The sequence below is a fragment of the Mercenaria mercenaria genome, chromosome 2 (genome assembly GCF_021730395.1).
Source record: "Mercenaria mercenaria strain notata chromosome 2, MADL_Memer_1, whole genome shotgun sequence".
In the NCBI taxonomy this organism is placed as follows: Eukaryota; Metazoa; Mollusca; class Bivalvia; order Venerida; family Veneridae; genus Mercenaria; species Mercenaria mercenaria.
The window spans coordinates 92628013-92641118 of NC_069362.1; the positions used below are offsets into that span (position 1 = coordinate 92628013).

At 34.6% G+C, this 13106-nt stretch overlaps 1 protein-coding gene and 1 long non-coding RNA gene across 10 annotated transcripts in view; one reads left to right on the forward strand and one right to left on the reverse strand.

Moving 5' to 3' along the window:
• Positions 1–13106, forward strand: part of LOC123564584 (G protein-activated inward rectifier potassium channel 3-like) — a 159702-nt gene that overhangs the window by 72206 nt on the left and 74390 nt on the right. For 2 of the 8 annotated variants that reach the window (XR_008369938.1, XM_045358265.2), the window contains exon 1: positions 5024–5471. The exons of 2 other annotated variants lie outside the window; for them this stretch is intronic. The gene's annotated coding sequence lies outside the window, so the exon portion shown is untranslated. Of the gene's footprint in view, positions 1–3236; positions 3374–3765; positions 3956–5023; positions 5476–13106 lie in introns of those variants that run through there. 4 more of the 8 variants (XM_045358267.2, XM_045358266.2, XM_045358269.2 and 1 more) reach the window with 4 other exon arrangements.
• Positions 1–13106, reverse strand: part of LOC128555281 (uncharacterized) — a 67833-nt gene that overhangs the window by 10259 nt on the left and 44468 nt on the right. The window contains exon 1 of one of the 2 annotated variants that reach the window (XR_008369941.1): positions 3534–3737. The exons of the other annotated variant lie outside the window; for it this stretch is intronic. This is a non-coding gene — a long non-coding RNA (uncharacterized LOC128555281). Of the gene's footprint in view, positions 1–3533; positions 3738–13106 lie in introns of those variants that run through there. 2 annotated transcript variants of the gene reach the window in all.

Here is a 13106-nt window from a genome sequence, read left to right on the forward strand (position 1 = left end):
TTATTTAAGGGCCATAACTCATAAGTCTGATTTGAGTTAAGTTTGTGTGGATAGCATAGTAAATAACTTTTTACATATATCTAATAGATTCATAAATAAATGAAACAAGGAACTTGCTGAATTTCTTCTATTTTGGCTTTTTATTTTCAACTAAAAAGCAAAAGAACTGACAAAAATTTAAAACATTGACATTAATCTTTAATACTTTATCTAAGATTGTGCAATGTCTTAATATTTTTGAAGGATTATCCTTGTGCAAATCAGACTTTACTTACATTAAGATTTAAGTATAATCCTCTTAATTTGAGAAGCTCTTCAGCAAATGTAAGGACACGTCTGAAATAGTTCCACAGATTGGGTAGGAATCTTTTACTGTGTAAACATTAGTATTAAAGGGGGACTACTTTACATGGATTTCATGGTTGTGTGAGTCTGTGAATTTCTCATCTGAAATTTGAAATCCACAAAGTCAAACCATTTTGGCTGAAACCATGTATTAGATTTATACAGTACTTTTAGATATAAGAATTTTTTGTTACTGTTTTAAATGTAGATACAGGTACACTATAGTAGTCGCAACTTGACCGCGATGGTTGACCTTAGGCCGATTATTCATATCGATTATTTCATTATAGAAATCAAGGGTGCTTAGGGTAGCCGTGTATATTTATATGGAATTAGTTTGTATACAGTGCAGTATCAAAGTATATATACTTACATTTGATCAGCTAAAACCTTCCAATACAATAATCTATATTTACTCAAATTCATATTTCCTTTTTCTCGTGCAGCTCGTGTTTTACCTATACTCCTTTTCAATAATAGGTTGTGCCTTATTATGTATTATAATGCAAAGGTCAACCATCGGGGTCAAGTTGCGTCCACTATACCTACTTGAAGATGTGACATGTGATCAGATAGAGTTATATATAACAGTAGCTTGATGTGCAATGTTGTGTTTTGTTCAAGTGGACTTAAATGCCAGGCCTGGATCCCACAAGGCATGTGAACTGAATGTGTCATTGTAGATCAAGCTTCTGTTTTAATGACCCTTTTATTATATACATATACCTATTTCCAGGGCTCCGGAAAATTTGAAAACTTAATAGGTCCGAAACGAAATCACAACATCGTCGCTACCCCACCAACCGTATTACAATATAAACATACTGTATTTGTAAAAGGTGATAAGAGTAAAGAAATTAGTATGTCATGAATTAACAATGATTTACCAGTCATCACAAGTTACCATACAATGAAAACAGTCATTCAGTGTTATATGTGAGCGTTACTTTGTTTAAATTTCAATATTTTTCCGAGAAAATATTTGCAAGATTAAAATTGCCGAGGCATTGTTTTCTTGGTACCGTGTTTACCTAACTAGTCTAAAAGCCAACGCACATGATTTCGGTATTGTATACATGGCAGATACTTTGTGCTATTTCCTCATTATTTGACAGATTTTTATAAAATACTATGTGTCAGTGTGATTTACTCAACATAGAGTCTCTGCCAAACAGCCTCAGTATTGTTAGGGTACTCTGCCACAGACAAAATGTGTAGGTTATGTGAACGCTGAGATCAAATTTTCCATGTGTAGGGTCATGTGTAGTCTGTGTTCAGACCCTATGTTTTGTTCACAGGAGATAACTCCTGAGGCTATTCAATTTTTGTATAATTATGTCCCTTTTCATCTCAAAACATACGTAGATAATCAGAGCCAAGACTGGTGAAGTCAGAATATAAAATTATAAAAGAATTACTGTTTTTTTAAAAAAAAAAAAAAAAAAGATTATCTAGTCGGTAGCCAGACTAGGTCACGTGGGTTGGCCGTCCTAATCATGGTACCGATCAATCTACGCAGATATTTTATTTCACTTGGTTGTTCTTCAGTAAGCAACCTCATTTTGTAAACTTAAGGTATACCATACATGTCATACGTCCCGGATTGTCCGGGATTGTCCCGGAAATCACATACTCGTCCCGGTGTCCCGGACAGTGTTGAAATGTCCCAGAAAATTAAAAATACAGAAAACAAAAATAACCTCCCAAAAAACTAGTTTTTTTGGTCTATAAATTGTTGAATTTTACATTAATAAAACACAATAAACAGTCCCCGGTGTCACATTGTTTATTCCTAATTATCCGATAATCAGTTTCATGCCCTCGGGCTGGACACATGTTGATTAAGCCAGCTCCGATCAACACTCATATTGAATGCGCCCTGCGATCTTTTGATGACCCAGATTAATTTACAGTCGGCTATTTTGATGACCCTGATTATGAATTGACAAAATTATGCAATCAATAACAGTTTTATGATCATTTAATATTAGGAACAATAGCCGAAAATCTCGTTGTTTTTAGCATGTAGGCGGTGAAGCTACATGTAGCCTTGATTGGAAGAAATGGCTGATAACGGTCAATTAAACGATAATTATTTTAAACGGTTGTAATCTTTCAAAATGTAGATTGATTGTCACACATATACTAAATTAAACTTTTGACTATTGAATGCATTTGCCGACCGATCCATGAAAATTGACCCAACCCGAAATATTTTATATCGATTTTATCTACAAGATTTATTTTATTCCTTTGAGGATTCCATTTTATTAATGATTAGATAAACGTTTAAGCATAAAAATGATACCAAATAAGCTGGATTCTAAATCACGATGACCAGGTTAATTCTTCTTATGTAGCAATCCTAATTCAGTTCACCTCGGGAACGCAACCAATTCACGTGCCGAACTATAGACGTGAATTACCTTATTTACCTCCCTTAGAAAGCTAGACGACATTTTCAGCAAATTATTCCTAAGCGAGGGAACAATGTTTATCTCCGGAAACTGCATGTAATTTTATGATATTTATGCATGAAACAGACGAATACTAATGTCACGGTGTATGTCCCGGACAAAGGGTAAAAATCCCGGAAATTTTAACTCAGAATCCCGGAAAGGTCCTGAAAAATTATGGCATGTATGGGTATACATTCTCAAAAAATATTTTATATTATTATCAAGAAGGTAGTGATAGATTTACGATAGCTTAAAGTGCTTAAGTTGTCAATAAAGTATATGTTTATTTAAGCCTTAAATCTTTAAATCTTGAATTTTAATTTAACTGACAAAATCGAGCCTCATCTTGATTTAATGGGTAAAGTAGGTGTATATGTATATTCAATATTTTAGTTGATATGCCTGGCTGCACACTACCCTTGCCAGATATTATCTTTTCAAGGTTGATCTTAACATATTTTTTCTAATGTTAATGATATTTGCAGATGAAGTGATAATTTAGTTTGTTTTGATATTGCTATTTTTAGAATACTTGTAATGGAAATATTTAACAGCTTAGTGCATATTTCGTAAGTATAAAATACATTTTGAAATGCTTTTTTTTATCAGTTTAGTTTCTGGAGTAGTAACATTTCAAAATCTGTGAGCCACTATCATTAACCGAAAACTGTAAAAAAAAATAATTTTGAAGTTGTTAAATTTTACAAGTTTTACCTGGAAGTAACTTACACTGTAGTAACATCAATGGAAGAATTTACTTTCTCCAAAATACAGAGTAACAAAAAACGAAATATTCCAGTCGTATATTGCAACCAAAGTGCTAGCTGATGAATGTGTACGAAAATGAAGGCTTACAAAAACAAATTATACCACAGAATTTCGAAACATCCTGCAGGCAATATAAATAGTGTCTTCCTTGTTGTTGTTTTTTCGTTGCAGCTTCTGCAGTCTCAATGTAGGTGTTAAACACCTGTAATTACACCTTAGTCTCGTTAATGCTAGATTCTTCTTATTATATGGATATATCTGTAAACACTTCAAAACTTTTAAATTGTAATGTAAATACAATGATAAATCCTAGTTTTTGCATATAAATACTGTTATTCAGAGTAAAAGAAGAGACATTTATTAGGATTTAACTGAATTAGTAGGTATGTTTTCTAGATACTTCATAATTATATCCTTACATTTATTTACCTTGCAACATTCACTTTAAAAGGCCAGTGTCCAGTTTTTAGTGGGTTTTTTTTCTGATGTAGGATTTGCAAGTACATTACTGAACTTGTACAGCTAAGTTGTGTAAAAATTATATTCTGAACTAGTACACTTTGTCACATAATGTTTATACATATAAAGTGCTTAAAAGTTTGTGTTGCATATATCTTAAACATATTTCACTTACCAGAGTCAAGAAACCATGTAGGAATAATGTAGGAATATTATCCAACATTATGAATTTGTGCACCTTTGTTTTTTTGGTTGTTTGCTTTATTTCATTTTGCAAGACCAGAGTAACGGCCCTTGACTTAGTCAGAAGATAAAAGTTTGTGTCCTATGTATATCAAAATATACTTGACCTTGAGTTATAAAACATTACAGGATTAATTATATTATATAGCATGTGAAGTTTGCATGTGCACCAGGTCCTGGTCTTCTCCTTGGTATGTTACTCAGCTAGGCCAGAGTTTTGCAAAAAAATCACAAAGTGCTTAAAAGTTTATGTTGCATATGTCTTAAAAATATTTCACCCGAGTCATGACACCATGTACAGTAACAGGAGTGGGGGGCACCTTCGGACTATTGACACGCATCTAGTTTAGATGGTAGGGAAGGGGGTGGGGGTAACATCACAACTGTCATGCTTGCGAGAGCCAGAAAATTACATTTTGTTTACAGATCATCTTTATCCACTGGGCAACATGTACTTTAAATATAGTGTAAATAAAAAGTTATATAATAGTGTCTAAGTTGTCTTAAAGCAGGTTGTTAACAGGTTTATGTTCCTTTAGGCTTTAATGTTTTCATGAAGAGAATGTTTTCATCATGGCTAGGCATGCTTTGATTGTTACACAAGAATAATTGGTTCTTGGAATATTAACCAAGAACTCTCTAGACTGTAAACATTGTGAGCCTTTGTAATGATCTAGCAGTAAATACCAAGGGTAAAGTGAGGGAAAGTCACATGGAGTATTCAGCTTCTTCCTTGTCAGTCAGGTTACTTATGGCTCTCCTGTGTAACACATGTTCTTCATTATAACAATATTGTCAATTATGCTGTGATGCATGTGAGGCATCGCATTTCTGCTTGATTCTTTTTGGTGGAAAGAATGATTGTTCTATGTGAAAAGTGTAAGGCCACGTGTAGTTTTACACTTCCATTAATTGAGCATAATAGTACTTTTCTTCAGTGGATGACATTTTGCTGCAGGATCCAGGATCTTCATTCTCCATTATGTGTTCTAAAATTTCACACACAAGAAGTTAAATGTGTGCAAATATTGTAAATGTAAACAAGAATGTTTACAATAGGATTTTTTCCTGCTTGTTGAATAGACCTAAGTGGCTTTTCCTATACATAAAGAGGACTTAAATTGTTGGTTTTTCACATTGAAGTCTTAATTGTTCATTTATGATAACAGGAGTGGAGTTATAAACATACTGATTGAGGTAGGTAAATAGTATTCTTTGTTAGTTTTAATTCATTGCATGTTTGTTATTTGTGTTTGACATAATGTTATATAACTGATAAGGTCGTGCATAATTATTGGTGTGGAAAATTAACAATAGATAATGTTTTGTGCAACTTGAATCTTTTCAAGTAAAATGCTTTGCTTAGTATGTATAACTTGCAATGCTAAATAAACTGGCAGGAAGCCACATGAAATTTGGATATCATATCTGTAAATGGACTATTGTGATAAATGTTTCTTATGATTGCTTACCACAAAAATGTCTGTATCGAAGTGCTACAAGGAGTACTTGTATTCTGTACATGAACACCCTCCCCCCCCACCCCCACTTCCCTCCCCCTAGTTTTGCTTTACTTTAAATAAATGATGAATACTTTGGCCTACAACTGTCAAACTTCATAGCATGATTGCAAGTGGCCCTTTTGTTTTGATATATTAGTAGGTCAAAAGTCATTGTCACGGTATACAAAGCCTCAAAGCGGTTCTTGCTGTGATACAGGCATGTTCCAAGAAAAAATACTGATCAAAGTGCAAACTCCGCCAAAATGTGATTAGGAAGCTCATGCCTAGTCAAATAGATCATCTCTACTTGCTGACTAAGGGAGCGAGATAAGTTAATTATATCTCTATTGATTAGGTGATCAACTGTCTGATTTTCACAAAGCTTTCTCCAAAAATAATCAGTTGCAGTTTCTCATATATCTCATATACGCCTACATCTTCAACCTGATGGAAGCATAAATCTATTTTTTAACAGAAACCAATTAAAAGACTCAATTCTGTAATGTTTCATCATCCCATGTTTGCTTAATATTTTGAGAATGGTTTGCAGTTTTTATGCTTGCACAGTGGGAAATTTTCTTTGATATGGTTGTATGGTTCAGATGTAATAGAAACATATTGTTTGCAGTTTTCTTTCCGCGCTGATTCATCTACTGTGGGGATACTGTTCTTTTAAGAGTCAGGCAATTAATGTTCTTGGTGAATCTCGCCATCAAGAATGTTGCAATAAACTGAGAATGATAATTCTTCATATTAATTAAGTTACTTGGTGTGAATTAGGTAATGCATTTTAATGAATAATATCAACTTTATAATTGTTTGAGTTTGAAACTTATTCACTTCTTTCAACAATACCGTAGATACCTGTGTATAATGCGCACCCATATATAATACCTCCTCCCCACCACTTATTTTTGCCCAAAATCCTGGGAAAAAATTATTTTGGCCAATTCTGAGGTTGATTGAAAATGAAAGTAGAAGTTTTGACAATGGCAGTAAATTACCTCAGTGGCAAAGAGCAGAATCAGTCTCGCTGTAGTATCTATTTTTGTTTTCTTGAAAGTAAAACCAATACGATATTATTACATTTGTTGTTTCTTTTAAGCTCACCTGTCACGTAGTGACAAGGTGAGCTTTTGTGATCACCCTTTGTCCGTTGTCCGTCTGTCCACAATTTTCTATTTTGGCCCTTCAAGCCACATAGAGGCTTCGTTTATGCTTTGATTTGATACAGACTTGCACAGAATGTTTATCTTGATGATCTCTAGGCCAAGTTCGAAACTTGGATTTGTGGGTTGAAAAACTAGGCCACCAGGTCAAATCAAAAGAAAAGCTTGTTAAAACCATAGAGGCCACATTTATGACCCTATCTTCATGAACCTTGGTCAGAATGTTAATCTTGATGATTCCTAGGCAAATTCAAAACTGGGTCATGTGGAGTCAAAATTTAGGTTACCATACAAATCAAAGGAAAAGTTTGTTAGCACTGTAGAGGCCACATTTTTGACCCTATCTTCATGAAACTTGGTCATAATGTTATCTTGATGATTCCTAGGCAAATTCGAAACTGGGTCATGTGGGGTCAAAATTTAGGTTACCATACAAATCAAAGGAAAAGTTCGTTAGCACTGTAGAGGCCACATTTTTGACCCTATCTTCATGAAACTTGGTCATAATGTTATCTTGATGATTCCTAGGCAAATTCGAAACTGGGTCATGTGGGGTCAAAATTTAGGTTACCATACAAATCAAAGGAAAAGTTTGTTAGCACTGTAGAGGCCACATTTTTGACCCTATCTTCATGAAACTTGGTCATAATGTTTATCTTGGTGATTCCAAGGACAGGTTTAACAGGTGAGTGATATAGGGTCATTATGACCCTCCTGTTTAAATTCAAATGTTTAATGAATAAATAGAAAGAGTAAATAGAATTGGATCAACCTCAATTGTTTTTCAATATCTCGGAATGGCATCTTTCAAAACGACACAAACTTCTCAATTCAAACCAATAAGAAGACGTATGATCATCTTTAGTTGTGGTCTGTTAAACTTTATAGATCAAACAGCAAATTATTATCAGCGATTAGCATGACGTCTTGTGCCAGTTTTGTTATCCCCCGCCGCTGAAATTGGGAGTGGGGTATTGAAATGGCGTTGTCCGTCTGTGCCTCTGTGCGTCCGTCCCTCCGTCCGCAGCCATTTCTCAGTAACTAGCAGGTAGAATTTCATAAAACTTTAAATAAACATGAACTAACATACTGCGATGATGCCCATCAATTTTTTTGTTTGGATTGGTCAATTTCCTTCAGAGTTATTGCCCTTGATTTAATGAACAATCCACGTCTGCAGCCATTTCTCAGTAACAAGCTGGTAGAATTTCATGAAATTTGAAATAAATATGACCCAACATACTTTGATGATGCCCGTCATTTCTTTTTTTTTTTAATTGGTCAATTTTCCTTAGAGTTATTGCCCTTTAATTGTTTAAAAATCCACAGATTTGTACATAACAAACAACCAATTGGTAGAATTCATTAAACTTCTTTCATTCTTTTCCATAAACATTTATTATAAACATGTGAAGTTGTGTACCCACACCTGGTCACCACCTTGCCTTGGTCATACCCACTCCCCCTCCCCCCCCCCCCCCCCCCCCCCAAAAAAAAAAGAAAAAAAAAATCCTTTTTTAAATTTTTTTTTTCAAACCTTCCATGAATATTCATCAAAATGCAAAGTTGTACTGTTCCCCCACCTCACTCCTCCACCCAGGCATGTCCACCACCCCGATCATGCATCCCCCACCCCCCACTCCATTTTTAGCACACCTGAGCACACAGTGCTCAAGGTGAGCTTTTGTGATCACCCTGTGTCCGTTGTCCGTCGGCGGTGGCGGCGGCAGCGGCAGCGTCAACAATTTGACTGTTAACACTCTAGAGGTCACAATTTTGGCCCAATCTTAATGAAACTTGGTCAGAATGTTACCCTCAATAAAATCTTGGACGAGCTCAATATTGGGTCATCTGGGTGAAAAACTAGGTCACCAGGTCAAATCAAAGGAAAAGCTTGTTAACACTCTAGAGGTCACAATTTTGGCCCAATCTTAATGAAAATTGGCCAGAATGTTACCATCAATAAAATCTTGGACGAGTTCGATATTGGGTCATCTGGGTTCAAAAACTAGGTCACCAGGTCAAATCAAAGGAAAAGCTTGTTAACACTCTAGAGGTCACATATTTGGCCCAATCTTAATGAAGCTTGGTCAGAATGTTACCCTCAATAAAATCTTGGACGAGTTTGATATTGGGTCATCCAGGATCAAAAACTAGGTCACCAGGTCAAATCAAAGGAAAAACTTGTTAACTTTGTAGAGGCCACATTTATGATTGTATCTTCATGAAACTTGGTCAGAATGTTAATCTTGATTATCTATAGGTCAAGTTCAAATCTGGGTCTGGTGGGATCAAAAACTAGGTCACTAGGTCATTTGAAATGAAAAGCTTGTTAACACTCTAGAGGCCACATTTATAATTATATCTTCATGAAACTTAGTCAGATTGTTAATCTTGACAATCTTTAGGTCAAGTTCAAATCTCGGTTATGTGGGGTCAAAAACTAGGTCACAGGGTCAAATCAAAGGAATAGCTATTTAACACTTTAGAGGCCACATTTATTACCATATCTTAATGAAACTTGGTCAGAATGTTAATCTTGATGATCTTTAGGGTCAATAGGTCAGGTGAGCGATACAAGGCCTTCATGGCCCTCTTGTTTTATTTTTTTTTTTTCATTTTTAATTTTCCATCAATATTTATAATCAACATGTGAAGATTTGTACCCTCACCCGGTCACCTCGCTGACCCCCTCCCCCCCCCAAAAAAAAACATTCATTTTCTGTTAAATTAATTTTGACTAATGAAATTATTTGCTTCTTAGTAACATCCTTAACTTTTTGCCGGATATATTTTTTTGCCATTCCTCACCACAAACCCTTTCGGAGGGGGATTCCAATTCATCGAATTTGCTTGTTGTTCACAGTTTGATCTCAGTTTAAGATAATATTTCTTCAATATACTATTATATTTATGTAAAATTAATTTTGCTTTAGGAAAAATTAACCACTCTTATCTGTTACGGAATGTAAGTAAATAACGACTTTATTTATAGTGGATGACATATTTGGCAGAGCCAATTTACAGTATGGTCCACTGTAAAAATATGTACAAGTACAATAAACATGATTATAAACAATAATAAGAGAAAATTTTACAGATCATGACAGCAACTGTTATGAGATATAATCCATAACTATACAACAAAAGCAATATGAACTGAAATAAAATTATGCAGCAATTGTGATTTTCACAAGGCCGATTTCGAGTTTGTATACAACGTTTTCTGACTGACTTTTCAGTGCGTAATATATTCCAAAGTAAGCATTTTTCCCAAGATTTTGATACAAGATCGGGGGTGCATAATATACATGCTAGTGTAATATATTCGAGTTTTTACGGTAACTAATTCTATTGAGTAATTCAGTGCCAAGTCAGCCATCTTGCAGTCTTGTTTAATTGTAAAGCACCCATGTACTTAACTACTAATTGTATAGGGTAACCTGCCTATAAACAGGGTTTGTTATTTGAAATAGGTGATCAAGGAAGATTTACATTTCATTTAATGAGGGATCATTGTCAGAACAATAGCTGTATTCACTCATATCAGATATCAAGTAATGAAATAGTGTTTTTAAATATATGCTGATGCTTAACTGACACACTATCCTCACTGATTAGTAAATTAAAATCCTGTATGATGATTTAATTATTTTCTCATAATGTTAGAGGTTAATGGACTGTGTTCAAGTTTTCCCATATTTAGAATCGATGCTTTTATCCAGTAAGTCCGGTTGCATACTCTAGAAAATGTCAGACTATTTCTTGGAAATAAATATTATGCAACTTTCCACTTAGTCTGAAAATGATTGCTGTGAAATAAGACAAGGAACAGAAAAAATATAAACATTTTCTGATGGATTATGTCATATTATTAATGGCTATGAACACCTATGAAAATAAATATTAGCCTCCCTGGATCTTTGGAAAATACCATCCCTGAAAGATCAATTTGGAAAGCTTTTAACTGAAAAAGGCCCCTATGAAGAAAATTGATTTCCAAAAAGATGCTACCAAATATGCCATGCTATAATATCATCATTCTTTACCTGAATGTCACTGGTTTTAATCCCAGAGAGAGAGAGAGAGAGAGCAAAACTTTACAGTTAGTCTCCAAAGTCCCTAACTTTGGTATGGGTACTCTTCTTAAGTTGAGGTAGCAGACAAAGTTGAGAACAAATTTAAGTTCCTTAAGAAATTTAAAAACACTAGGTAGGTAACTCGTTAAAATTCAAAAACTAAAAAGTGGTTTTTAACACATTTCTGCAAGCACAGCATAAAACAGTCATCAACAAGATGGAATGATAATTTGTCTGTGATTGTAAAGTCTTATCATTGAAAGTGAAAGCTTAAATGCAATTCTTATCATTTATCACATGCTATAGCTTTATGCTCTACCTGTAGACAGCTTTGCCTTAATGATTATTTATTAGGTAGAAGTAAATACTGTGAACAACAGTAATCAAGGAACATAGGAAGTTTTTAACTAGTCCATCTTTCAATTTGGGCAGTACCATTAATTGTTAAAAGGGGTGTTTTATAAAAAGAAAGTGACTGAATGGCAAACAGTGTAGATCTTGATCAGACTGCATGGATGTGCAGGCTGATCATGATCTACACAGGTCGCAAAGGCAGAATCAATCATGTCCAGCATGATAAGGGTTAACAATTATTTAGCTAGTAGAGACAAACAACCCAAATTGTCAGCCAGATACATACACAATACTATTTTCTAAGCAAATATGGTTCTTTAAGATTGTAACCTTTATTAGGCTGAAAGCAGGACCATCCAGATGCCACATTGATCCAGTCAGACACTAAGACAGTAATACAAGAGAGTGAAATAAAAAAAATTGGAAAGTCCACAGGTTGCTCAACACTACAAAAATGAAAATGTAGCACTGGCTCTGTCTGATTGAGCCTGTTCAAAGACAGTAGTGGAAATGCATGCAAACGTCCACACCCTCTAGCCCCGGGTTGAGCAGAACAAACTGGTTTATGGCAAGCCAACCTTTGACTTGACCTAATTTCTACCTGATGGACAATGCAGTGTAAGTAAAAGTCTGTAATGTAAGAAAGTCATGGGAAGGTTAATCAGGTTCTATTTGGAATAATGCTGGGAACTTGATAACAGCTTTTGGTGTGACAACAGAAATATTGACCTCCAAACCCCCAGGAGAGCAGAGTGACCTTTAATGTTTGCATATATAATCCATATTTGCTATGGGGAGATTTTATCTGTCAGTTTTTTTATCTGAATGATCAAGTGCATTGAACAGCAAATGAACATTGTGCTGTTGGGAAATAATGCAATCTTAGAATCTGTCAATTTCTTGGCTTGCCAGGGGACCATATATCACTGGGGTAGCTACCAGTTTCCAGACAGGATCAATGGTCAAAATGATCAGAAATAAAGCAGTTTGCTAAAATCCAGACAAGACAAGGTGAGAGAGAGCTGGTGAGTTAGAGTACCACTTTTGTACTCCACAAAGTTCTGTTAGATAGGCATCAGTTGTAGGTGATAAGGAGTTTGGAAATTTTAGTGTACAGCCGGTCTGTATCCTAGGTTCAATATCAAAATGATAATATTAGAATCAGTACTCTGAGAAAATCTGTAAAATAGTCTGGCAGTTGTCACTGTTACATAATAAATAATGATACAAAATAAGAGAAAAATCACAAAATCTGAAATTTTGAGACAAATTCTTTGTTATCAGCCTAGTAGTCTAGTGGCTAAGTCTAGTCCTGTTTCACCTTAGGTGTATAATGGTCACATTTATAGTCATTTGAACTCTCTCACAGTTGTTGTTGTCATGGTCAGTAATAATCAATGTTTTTATTTGTTTTAAAACCTTCCATCTATATATTGAGTATGAATGATAATTTATGTAAATGTTGTGGAAACTCTCTAATACAAATCCTTTAGTACAAATGTGTTTTTGATGAAGCCCCAACCTAATGCTAATACCTTTTCTTTTTAAGATTTTGCTAACTTCTTAGCTTTGTTCTGCTCTGTATGTATCACACTGATACATATCTCTTTGCTTTTGTATTTTGCTGAATAATCATGTTTGTATCCCGCCTGTATACAAACAGCCCTGATTGAATAACAGTTAATATGCTTAAATATAATTGAAAATCTATAGTAATGTTGACCTTAT